The 10,297-nt window shown below is 39.9% G+C and overlaps 1 pseudogene; it reads right to left on the reverse strand.

The window, feature by feature from the left end:
- Positions 1–4,090: 4,090 nt before the first annotated feature.
- Positions 4,091–7,368, reverse strand: LOC114080757 (mitochondrial nicotinamide adenine dinucleotide transporter SLC25A51-like; annotated as a pseudogene).
- Between the last annotated feature and the right edge of the window lie 2,929 nt (positions 7,369–10,297).

Consider the following 10,297-nt stretch of genomic DNA (forward strand, 5'->3'; position numbering starts at 1 on the left):
TTTCATACAATGTGACACTTTATTGCCATCTCGCCAATTTCTGCCTTTTTGTTTATGGGTCTCCCTTTCTAGTCTGGAGGATGCTTTAAACTTTCAAATTTAATATTCCAAAGAGAATATGAAGACCTAGAGATAAACTTGCATAGCAGATTATGGATCTCATAACATATATTATCACATGCTTTTTGTCTTGCTGAAATTAAGGAAGTAAGGCAATAAAGAGTAAGGGAAAGTGCCCTTTGCAAAACTTTACTAAGTAAGAAAGCCTTGGCAAACAATCCCTGCTCTTATTAGATGATTTCCGCCTAGCCTCTTTCAGGTGGCAGTTGCCATGGTGTTTTAGGGGAAGAGGGAGGGAGTGAAGATCAAGGAGGATCATTCAGATGAATCTCCTCTGGTGTTTCTTTTCAGAGTTCTGTTAAGGATGGCAGCAATTTAAACATTCATAAGAGAAAGAAAAGAGCTTATTCTTTTTGTTTTCCTCATTTCTTCATTTCTCATTGCTCAAGTTAAATACAAGGGAAACAGGAATTTGTAAAGGGGACAAAGTAGTGGAACAGGAAGGAGAGGTTGTGGGGGAAGGGCTAAGAGCCTAAAGGCCAAGAGAGATGGCTAGGGTGGGGGGTAGGGAGGAGTGTGTGTGTGTGTGTGTGTGTGTGTGTGTTTTCAAGGAAGAAATTATGAGGACAATTTGTCAAAGTTCTAGGAATCTTACGATTGGCCACCAGAAAGAAAATAATCAAAGATTGGGGACTTTGATTATTAGAAACTGTAAAAAGAAAGGAGAGGACAATGAGAAAGACAAAATAAATAAACAGAGCTGTCAGAAAGGAAAAGAAATCAAAGCAACTTGAGAAAGAGTGGCAGAAAAAGTCTTTGGAGGGATTGGAACATGCAGATTGAAGAATGTCAGAAAACATGAATAATTGAAAACTTAAAAGAAGCATGGTCATAGACTTCAGGAAAAACAAGAAGAAGAACAGGTGGGCTCCTATAGGGCCTTGCAGCTGGAAGGGGCCTTAAGGATCATCTCTAAATATCACTTTTCAGATAAGAAAACTAAGACCCAGAGAGGTTAAGTGAGTTTTTAAAAGGCTCTCTGGAACCATATCTTTATCTCGGGAATTATTCTTCCCACTATACCATGGAACTAGTGAAGAAACAGGGCAGGGATGAATGGAAGCCAGGCATAAGTGAAATTTTAAAAGCTAGTTTTTTTTTTTTTTTGTTTTGTTTTTGTGGTGTTGGGGATTGAACCCAGGACCTTACACATGCGAGGCAAGCACAATAATTTCTTAATCCTTTTTAAAATTTATTAACATTTTTTCTTGTGTGAAATACTGTTATCATACCATCTACTTCCATTCTGATAACTTCATACTTTAAAGTATTTTCATTAAATAGTATTCTCTTCCCCATTTTAGAGATTATTCCCAAATGGGGGGACCCTTGGTGATTAATTTAAGTACTGAGAACCACCCCGCAGGGCCTTAGTGCATGCTGGGAGCAGGCTATTCCATGAGGTGCATCCCCAGACCCTAAGAATATGCTTGATGAAGTCTAATTAATTCCTGATTATATTTTAAATGCAAATCCTTTTAATATGCCCTTGGTATTGTTTATTTATTCACAGAACTAGTTTAACAAATATTTTGAGCACTGCCTTTGTACTAAGTACCTAGTAAACACACAAAAGGACATAAAACAATTTGTCTTATTGGTTGTTATGCAGTTTTAAAATTAAATTGTTATTATTGTTGCAGTGCTGGGATGGAACCCAGGGACTCACATATGCTGGGCAAGCACTCTTCCCTGAGCTACACCCCAAGTTCTATGTATTTATTTTGTAATTGTTTAGACTTCAACATTTTTGTCTTAGTTATTTTATATTAGCACAATCTTATAAAAGATTCATTATTTTAATATTCCTTTTATAAGAAACTGAAGCATTTATTTATTTTTGTGGTGCTGGAGATTGAACCCAGGGCTTTGCGCATGCAAGGCAAAAACTCTACCAACTGAGCTATATCCCCAGCCCTTGTTTTAAGAATTAGGCCAAAAAAAAAAAAAAAAAAAAAAAAGAATTAGGCCAGGCATGACACACCTGCAATCTCAGAGACTCTGGAGCTGAGGCAGGAGGATTCCAAGTTCAAGACCAGTCTCATCAATTTAGCAAGGCCCTAAGCAACTTAGCAAGACCCTGCCTCAAAATAAAAAGTGTTGGGAATGTGGCTCCGTGGTAAAGCACCTCTGGGTTCAATCCCTAATACCAATGATAATATTAAAAAATGCTTTCTCCTCTGGCACTGTGGTGAATGCCTGTAACCCCAGCGACTCAGTAGGCCTAGATAGGAGGATCACAAGTGCAAGGCCAGCCTCAGCAATTTAGCAAGAGCATGTCTCAAAATAAAAAATTAAAATAAAAATTAAAAAGACCTGGGGATGTAGCTCAGTGATAAAATGTCCCTGGGTTAAATCCTTAGTACAAAAAAAAAAAAAAAAAAAAAGCCATGCGTGGTGGCACACACCTGTAATCCCAGCAACTCTGGAGGCTGAGGCAGGTGGATCACAAGTTCAAAGCTAGCCTCATCAATTTAGCAAGACCCAAAGCAACTTAGGGAGATCCTTTCTCAAAATAAAATATCAAAAGTTTTGGGGCATGTGATTCAGTAGTTAAGTGCCCCTGAGTTCCTGGGTAAACAACAACAAAAAGAACTAGAAAAGGAGCTGGATCACTTTTGGCTAATATCAAGTGTGGAAAAAGGGCTAGAAGTGCAGCATCTGCTTTGTATGTGTACCACCCTGAGTTCAATCTCTGGCACACACACACAAAAGTAATAATAATAATAATAATAATAATAATAATAATAATAATAATAATAATAAAGTGAGATAAAATGCTGGGTGTAGAGCAAGTAATAAACATTCAATAAATGAAAGCCAATATTAGTGTGTGGTTTTCCATGACCACTAGCCCTTTCCAAATTATACACATCCCCCTAACAGTAAACAATAAAAATAAATTATACATATCCCTTCATAGACATTTGGTACTTCCCTATATCATCATGTGAGAAACAAGGTTGTGCCCTCTCTGTAAACAGGAATGTAACACTTTTTTTAGAGGGGTGGGGGATACCAGGGATTGAACTCAGGAGCACTCGAACACTGAGCCACATCTACAGCTGTATTTTGTATTTTCTTTAGAGACAGGGTCTCACTGAGTTGCTTAACAATTCTCCTGTCTCAGCCTCCCAAGCTTCTGGGGTTACAGGCGTGTGCCACTACATCAGGCAAAAGTGTCACATTCTTAGCTGGGCATGGTGGCATGTGTCTGTAATCCCAGTGGCTCCAGAGGCTGAGGCAGGAGGATTATGAGTTCAAAGCCAGTCTCAGCAACTACGAGGCATTAAACAACTCAGTGAGACCCTGACTCTAAATTAAATATAAAATAGGGCTGTGGAGGTGGCTCAATGGTCCAGTACCCCTGAATTCAATCCCTGGTACCAATAATAATAATAATAATAATAATAATAATAATAATAATAATAAGACACTTTTTAGGGAATCCCAACAGGCAATCCAGGAAAATAGCAGATGACACAAATTCTGGAGGCAGTGACCAGTGGTGGTAGAAGGTTCTATTTGAAGTAGATGGAAAGGAGTAAATGGATAGCAATTAAGTATGGGGTTGCTGGGGCATGGGGAGTAGGCACAGGTGAGAAGAGGGGTATCAGTGGATTTGGGAACAGAAATTAGGCACAGTAGGGAGGGATTTAATGATTGAATTTTGTCTGTGAGGTTTAGTCCTTCCTTTTTCTTATCTGGTTCAATGATTCTATTCCCATCTTTTGGCAGGGGACAAATGTTACCAGTATGTGTGTGCCCATACATTTTCCAAAAGTTGGATGGCAATCTGAATGAAAAGGGAAGATAAAGGGGTGGCGGGGACCTGGGAGAAGTAAGTCAGTTATTCAAAAGAAGCTATTCTAAGCCAATTCCAAAAAACCAAAGGCCAAAAGTTTTTTCTTTTTTTTTCTTTTTCCTACTGACACTTTTTTATTGTTTGTTTTTGTTGTTGAGGCTTAAGAAATTAACTTTGCCCATAATTCATTCAGTCTGGACTTAGTGACACCAACTTATATTTGAGCCAATTAGGAATAAGACCAAACTACATTCTTAGGTCTATTTAGTTAATACATGGCACTTCACCAACGACTTTTCTCATATAACCTTTAACAATAACTCATAAGTAGCATTGATTATCCCCCAAGAGATGAGAGACCAATGGTAATTCAAATGGGCACCTCTGAAAAGATTTGTCAATTTTCTGTCTTGTTCTAACCAGATTGTTTTGAAAACCTTGGGGAAAGACTGAAATTCTCCACCAGTCTGAGACTGTATGCGAGTTTTTACAACATTAACTGGAAAAAACAAGAATCCCAACATGGCACCCAGTAGATCTCCACAGTCATTGACCAAATGAGCACTGTTGAGTCGTTGCAGTAGGCAGATGCTCCTTAAATGGGACCTCGAAGACCAAAGAAAAGGACATTGCTGGATCCGTTACGGAATAGAATAGGCTCCAAACCTCGATAATACTCTCCAATTCCATGGCACTTCAGTGCCCTGAAAGCCTGATAAGTGTTTGTGAACTTGTCATGATGCTTGTGGTCTTGAAGCAATGTCTGAACTCTTTCCAATGGAGTGAAAATGGCTTCTGGGGCTGGGGATGTGGCTCAAGTGGTAGTGCGCTCACCTGGCATGCATGCGGCCCGGGTTCGATCCTCAGCGCCACATACAAACAAAGATGTTATGTCCGCCGAAAACTAAAAAATAAATATTAAAAAATTCTCTCTCTCTTAAAAAAAAATTTAAAAAAAAATGGCTTCTTTTTTTTTTCCTGAGGTTGGTCTGATAATAATATTTTTATTTTATTTTATTTATTGGTTGTTCAAAACATTACAAAGCTCTTGACATATCATATTTCATACATTAGATTCAAGTGGGTTTTGAACTCCCAATTTTACCCCAAATACAGATTGCAGAATCACATCGGTTACACATCCACATTTTTACATAATGCCATATTAGTAACTGTTGTATTCTGCTACCTTTCCTATCCTCTACTATCCCCCCTCCCCTCCCCTCTCCTCCCATCTTCTCTCGCTACCTCATCTACTGTAATTCATTTCTCTCCTTGTTTTTTTCCCCATTCCTCTCACAATCTCTTATATGTAATTTTGTGTAACAATGAGGGTCTCCTTCCATTTCCATGCAATTTCCCTTTTCTCTCCCTTTCTCTCCCACCTCATGTCTCTGTTTAATGTTAATCTTTTCCTCCTGCTCTTCCTCCCTGCTCTGTTCTTAGTTGCTCTCATTATATCAAAGAAGACATTTGGCATTTGTTTTTTAGGGATTGGCTAGCTTCACTTAGCATAATCTGCTCTAATGCCATCCATTTCCCTGCAAATTCCATGATTTTGTCATTTTTTTAGTGCAGAGTAATACTCCATTGTGTATAAATGCCACATTTTTTTTAACCATTCATCTATTGAAGGGCATCTGGGTTGGTTCCACAGTCTAGCTATTGTGAATTGTGCTGCTATGAACATCGATGTGGCAGTATCCCTGTAGTACGCTCTTTTAAGGTCTTCAGGGAATAGTCCGAGAAGGGCAATAGCTGGGTCAAATGGTGGTTCCATTCCCAGCTTTCTCAGGAATCTCCATACTGCTTTCCAAATTGGCCGCACCAATTTGCAGTCCCACCAGCAATGTACAAGAGTACCCTTTTCCCCACATCCTCGCCAGCACTTGTTATTGTTTGACTTCATAATGGCTGCCAATCTTACTGGAGTGAGATGGTATCTTAGGGTGGTTTTGATTTGCATTTCTCTGACTGCTAGAGATGGTGAGCATTTTTTCATGTACTTGTTGATTGATTGTATGTCCTCCTCTGAGAAGTGTCTGTTCAGGTCCTTGGCCCATTTGTTGATTGGGTTATTTGTTATCTTATTGTTTAATTTTTTGAGTTCTTTGTATACTCTGGATATTAGGGCTCTATCTGAAGTGTGAGGAGTAAAAATTTGTTCCCATGATGTAGGCTCCTTATTTACCTCTCTTATTGTTTCTCTTGCTGAGAAAAAACTTTTTAGTTTAAGTAAGTCCCATTTGTTGATTCTTGTTATTAACTCTTGTGCTATGGGTGTCCTATTAAGGAATTTGGAGCCCGACCCCACAATATGTAGATCAGAGCCAACTTTTTCTTCTATCAGACGCAGAGTCTCTGATTTGATATCAAGCTCCTTGATCCATTTTGAGTTAACTTTTGTGCATGGTGAGAGAAGGGGATTCAGTTTCATTTTGTTGCATATGGATTTCCAGTTCTCCCAGCACCATTTGTTGAAGATGCTATCCTTCCTCCATTGCATGCTTTTAGCCCCTTTATCAAATATAAGATAGTTATAACTTTGTGGATTAGTCTCTGTGTCCTTTATTCTGTACCATTGGTCCACCCGCCTGTTTTGGTACCAGTACCATGCTGTTTTTGTTACTATTGCTCTGTAGTATAGTTTGAAATCTGGTATCGCTATGCCGCCTGATTCACACTTCCTGCTTAGGGTTGCTTTTGCTATTCTGGGTCTTTTATTTTTCCATATGAATTTCATGATTGCTTTATCTATTTCTACAAGAAATGCATTGGGATTTTGATTGGCATTGCATCAAACCTATAGAGAACTTTTGGTAATATCGCCATTTTGATGATGTTAGTTCTGCCTATCCATGAACAGGGTATATTTTTCCATCTTCTAAGATCTTCTTCTATTTCTCTCTTTAGGGTTCTGTAGTTTTCATTGTATAAATCTTTTACCTCTTTTGTTAGGTTGATTCCCAAATATTTTATTTTTTTTGAGGATATTGTGAAAAAAAAATGGCTTCGGTTGTTCCTTCAAGTACTGCCTCCACGCCATGGGTTGCAAACTCTGGGGCACTGACGTGCTTTTGGAGAAGGGAAGACAAATCCTCGTACAGACCAAACATAAGTGCCAGAGTGGTTGTTTTCTGCATTAATGGTGGAAGGATTCCACGATATAAGTTTCAAAATCCATCTCTCCTCAACTGAAGCACTGCATCCCGAGTTTTGATTCCTTAGAGCTGCTGCCTTTAAAAAGGATCTTCCAAAAGGGAAATGTGATGGCTACATTGTGGAAAGCTGCGCAGCAGCCACACAAGTAATGCTGCATCTCACCAAATTTGTAATGTGAGGGAGATGTCTTGTTTTGAAGATGTAAGGATTGGTGGTCTCTTTTCATGAGCTTCTGAATCCATCATGTTGCTTAAGGTCTCTCTTCTTCATGAAGGATTTTTTTTTTTTTAACCTTTGACACCAGATGAGCCTCAATGGTATGAGGGATGCTAGCTTTTTGGCAACTTTCCCAATTTGCTCCATTGTTTATCAGGTTCTTTCTTCTGGAGTCAATTTTGATAACTGGATTCCCATGGCTGCGGGCTGCCAGGCCCCACGTCCCGAGCCACCAGCCCGCAGGACCGCAGCAAGGGAGCCCGCCAGCCGCAGACCTCGACCAATCTCCAAAAGTTCTTTTACACTAACAACAGACAGGGATGGGAGTGGGTGGGTAGGGTGGGGTTGGAGACTAACTATATTGGACAGGGGAGAGTTGGGGGAAGGTGGGGGTCAGGCATGGGAATGGGAAAGACAGTGGAATGAATTGGACATAAAATCCCTATGTTCATATATGAATACACAACTAGTGTAACTCCACATCATGTACAACCACAATTGGAAATTATGCTGGGCTGGTGGGGCACACCTATAATTCCAGCTACTTGGGAGGTTGAGGCAGGAGGATCATGAGTTCAAAGCCAGCCTCAGCAAAAGTGAAGTGATAAGAAATTCACTGAGACCCTGTCTCTAAATAAAATGCAAAAAAGGGCTGGGGATGAGTGGTTGAGTGCTCCTGAGCTCAATCTCCAGTAATCCCCCCACCCCCCCAAAAAAGCCAGAATCCAATAATTGGAAGTTATACTCCATGTATGATAAGTCAAAACAATAACAACAACAACAACAACAACAACAAAAAAAAGCAAAAAAGACCATTCTACTAAACTGGGCGTAATAGTGACACCTGTAATCCCAGCGGCTGAGGAGGCTGAGGCAGGTGGATTTCCAGTTCAAAACTAGCATCGGTAAAAGTGAGGTGCTAAGCAACTCAGTGAGACCCTGTGTCTAAATAAATTACAAAGTAGGGCTGGGGATGTGGCTCAGTGGTCGAGTATCCCTGAGTTTAATTCTAGGTACCCTTCAAAACCAAAAATCAAAAAAGCATTCTACTGTCATGTATAATGAAAAAGAACAAATAAAAAATTAAAATAGGGCTCAGCGGTAGAGCACTCGCCTTGTAAGTGTGAGACCCTGGGTCCAATCCTTAGCACTGCATAAAAATAAATAAGTGAAATGAAAGTATTGTTTCCAACTACAAAAACAAATATAAAAAAAAATAAGCTAGGGGCTGGGGTTGTGGCTCAGTGGTAGAGCACTTACCTAGCACTTGCAGGTCCTGGGTTCGATCCTCAGCGCCACATATAAATAAATACAATAAAAGTATTGTGTCCAACTACTACTAAAAGATAAATATTTTAAAAAGAATCTATTTTTTAATTATCTACATTTATCTCTACCCTCAAATGTCCATATCCTCCTACATCCACCATTTCTAACCCGCTCTTTTTTAAAAATATTTTTTAGTGTTGACGGACCTTTATTTTATTCATTTATTTATATATGGTGCTGAGAATTGAACCCAGCGCCTCATACATGTGAGGCAAGCACTCTATCACTGAGCCACAACCCCAGCCCCAAACCTGCTCTTCTTTACATAGTCAACTTGAACTGTTTCCTCCTTCCCTTTTCTGTCCATTCCTTCTTTTCTTTGCTTTCTTCCTTCCCTTCCTCCGTTCTGTCTTTCCCTCTCTCTCCCCCACTTTCTTTCTTTCCAATGGGGTCTTGCCATGTTGCCTAGGCTGGCACTAAATTCTTGGGCTCAAGCTACCCTCCTGCCTCATCCTCCCAGCTAAAATTACAGGCATGTATATCACTGTGCCTGGTTCCATGGAGTCAGGTTTTTTTTTTTTTTTTTTGTACCAGGGGATGTGGCTTTGAACTCACAGGCACTCGATCATTGAGCCACATCCCCAGCCCTATTCTGTATTTTATTTAGAGACAGGGTCTCACTGAGTCGCTTAGCGCCTGGCTTTTGCCTCAGCCTCCTAGGGCGCTGGGATTAACGTGAGCGTCACTGCGACAGGCTCTTGCAGTCAGTTTTTTAGTGCATCTCTTAAAATCGCACTCATCTAGAGTCTAAGGTCATCTAAGATCAAAATCTCTAAGGAAGTAATACATATTCCAATACGGAATAGATTGCCATTTCTTTGGCTGAATATCAGATAATATAGGTGGCCTGCATTTAGGGGATAGGTAAAATTTTTTTTAAAAATGCACTTCTTGGGCTGGGGATGTGGCTCAAGCGGTAGTGCGCTCGACTAGCATGCGTGCTGCCCGGTTCGAGCCTCAGCACCACATACAAAGATGTTGTGTCCGCTGAAAAACTAAAAAATAAATATTAAAAATTCTCTCTCTCTCTCTCAAAAAATAAATAAATAAATAAATAAAACTCCATGGCTTTCAGTGTAGTGATTTCCAAACTTAAAAAAATAAAATAAAAAAATGCACTTCTTAATATAGATTCACATTCATGCTTGTATTAGAGAGGTACAAGAGAACTGAGAGATGTGCTCTGGGCTCATTCATTAAAATGCAAAAGCAAGAATTACTGCATTCTTTGCATTGTTTCTCCCCTCCCTCCCTCCCTCCCTCTCTTCCCTCAGTACTAGATATTGAACCTGTGTGTGGCTTTGCATTGCTAGGCAAATGAGCTACATCCTCCACCCTTCCTTCCTCACCCCTTTCCTCCCTTCCTTCCTTTCCTCCCTCCCTCCTTCTTTTCTTCCTTCCTCTCAGAGCTACATACCCAGCTCCTCTTTCTTAAAAATTTGATTTTAAATATTTTTATTTTTATTTTTTTGCTGGGGATTAAACCCAAAGTCTCCTGCACACCAGGCAAGCACTCTACCACTGAACACTTCCAGTCCCTGTTTTTTATTTTATTTTTGAAACAGGGTCTTGTAATTGCCCAGGTTGGCCCAGAATTTGTGATTATCCTGCATCAGCCTCCTGAGTAGCTGAGATTACAGGTATGCCCTACCTCACCCAGCTGTT

Source organism: Marmota flaviventris, chromosome 2 (assembly GCF_047511675.1).
Source record: "Marmota flaviventris isolate mMarFla1 chromosome 2, mMarFla1.hap1, whole genome shotgun sequence".
Classification (NCBI taxonomy): Eukaryota; Metazoa; Chordata; class Mammalia; order Rodentia; family Sciuridae; genus Marmota; species Marmota flaviventris.